Source organism: Sapajus apella, unplaced genomic scaffold (assembly GCF_009761245.1).
Source record: "Sapajus apella isolate SASKATOON/1434 unplaced genomic scaffold, GSC_monkey_1.0 scaffold48, whole genome shotgun sequence".
Taxonomy (NCBI): domain Eukaryota; kingdom Metazoa; phylum Chordata; class Mammalia; order Primates; family Cebidae; genus Sapajus; species Sapajus apella.
Genome location: NW_022436988.1, coordinates 1,249,946 through 1,252,434, shown reverse-complemented (window position 1 = coordinate 1,252,434; position 2,489 = coordinate 1,249,946).

Sequence of the window (2,489 nt, the reverse complement as noted above, 5' to 3'; positions counted from 1 at the left end):
GGAGCCCCCGTGTGGGGGGAGCCCGCGTGTGGGGGAGCCCGCGTGTGAGGGGAGCCTGCGTGTGAGGGGAGCCCGCCCGTCAGGGGCACCTGTGTGTCAGGGGCGCTTGTGAGGGGCTCTCCATGCAAGGCTTTGTCTTGGGCCACCGGGACAGGGACACGTCAAGCTGGTGTCCCTGGGCGCAGGGCAGGCACTCTCTGGGAATTGATCCCTTCTGCCATCAAGTTTAGAGAAGCCCGGCTGCACAGTGTTTTCTTTCCTTTTTCTTTCTTTTTTTTTTTTTTTTGGTGGGGATAGGGTTGAAAATAATTTCCCAAGTGGAAGCATATTAAATATATCACTATTTTGGCCGGGCGTGGTGGCTCATGCCTGTACTGCCAGCACTTTGGGAGGCCGAGGCCCCGGATCACCTGAGGTCAGGAGTTTGAGACCAGCCTGGTCAACACGGTGAAGCCCTGTCTCTACTAAAAATACAGGAAAAAAAATTAGCTGGCTGTGGTGGCTCACTCCTGTGATCCTAGCTGCTGGAGAGGCTGAGGCAAGAGAATTGCTTGAACCCGGGGCCCGGGGAGGTTGCTGTGAGCTGGGATCAGGCCACTGCGCCCCAGCCTCCTCGGCGACAGAGCAAGACTCCGTCTCAAAAAAAAAAAAAAAAGAAATTGGCCTGACACTTCAGCCACGGGCACTACCATCTGAGCCTCCTCTAGCTGGGCACACGGTGGCGCTCCACCAGCAAACCCAGGAAGCCGATCCCATCAAGCCCCAGCTCCCAGGCTGCCCGGAGCATCCCCCAGTCCTGGAGCATCTTGCCTGCCCTGGCTTTTAGGGAAAGTGAAGCTCCAGTCACATCCCCTTGAGGACATGCTAGGAGCTCATCCGAACCGGGCCTTCCTTTAGGCCTCTGGATAGTCAGAGTTCCTGTAGGTGGCAACATTAAAGGGCAAAGTCAGAAGTGATCACTGACAGCCCATCCCCCTGCCAAGGAGTGACAGGAGCTGCCTTATGTTTTTCTTTTTGTTGGAGCTTCACTCTTGTTGTCCAGGCTGCAGTGCAGCGGTGCCATCTCGGTTCAATGCAACCTCCGCCTCCTGGGTTTGAGCGATTCTCCTGCCTTAGCCTCCAGAGTAGCTGGGATTACAGGCATGTGCCACCACACCCAGTTAATTTTTTGTTTTTAGTAGAGACAGGTTTCTCCATGTTGGTCAGGGGGGTCACAACTCCCAACCTCAGGTGATCTGCCCGCCTCAGCCTCCTGAAGTGCTGGGATTACAGGTGTGAGCCACCACACCCGGCTGGAGCTGCCTTGTTTTCCGTGCTGTTTCTCAGATGATGATGGGCTGTTCTAGCACATCGTCTCAGAAGGCCTGGGACGCTCCTGCAGCGGCAGCAGGGCCGCACGTTCTAGCTATCATCTGTCTACCTGGTCCCCCCGTGTGGACACGTAATGACCACCACCAACACTGGGAGGCCTCTGTGTGGTGGACACGGGAGGAGCTTGTCCAGATGGACAGCTCAAACCTGGGGCACGAAGCCTAGCGTTGCCACGGTGCTTTCAGATCCAGTTTCAAAATCACGTTATCACCAAGTGATAAAAACAAGTAATGCTTTTACCTAAAAACCCAAAACTCAACATGGACAGCCCTCTGGGCTGATACACTGTCAACAGGACTGACTCTGAAGCAAGCTGCCCAGCCCTGGTCCCCTCCCCTTCCTTTCTCTTCCTCAGGACCTTTGAGATTTAGTAATAGGTTGGTGGTGTGTTGGGGGCAGAAGGCCACCCGACAGGGAGGAAACTGGGAAGTTGCTGACAACTAATTTCAGAATTCTGGCCAGCAAAGAAAGGAGAGAAGGAGGCCAGGTCCCCTCCAAGACTGGTGTCCAGGTCTCCCCTGGAGTCAGGAGGCAGGTGGTCCCTGTGCCCCCTCCCCACCACCCTCAGCCAGCAACAGACCCCGCAGCTGACTGCCCTTGTCTGGGATCTGCCACTGAGCCCAAAACACCCACCCGCTCTGAGTAAAGGACCTCGGTCAGACCCTGTTTGTTGCTAACACAAGCGAGCCTCTCCCCAGCGGCCCACGGAGGCCCTTCCTCACATCCTGGCAGCGGCACAGGTGCATCTATAGGGACCGCAGTCCAAAAGGAGCAGCAATGCGTCTGTCTACCTTCATGTCCAGGGCCTCCAGAGACACCCAGATGGGTGTGGGGGGAAGGAGGTGAGTGCTGAGGGCCTCAGGGAGAGATGGGCATGAGCCACAGGCCTGTCTGAGCCAGACTGGCCTGTCAGCCCTCTGAGACAGAGAACACTGCCTGCCGCATCGCCAGGAGGCTGCTCAGACCCTCAGAAACCCAGCTTGCCCTGCACTGCAATCCTGGGACACACCCAGGGCCACTTTCTTCTTCAGCCTTCCCCCAGAGCATGCTGAGAGGCGTCGCCGGGAGCAGCAGGTGCCCACCGCCCCCTCAGAAGAGACTGCTGGGCCAGAGGCAGG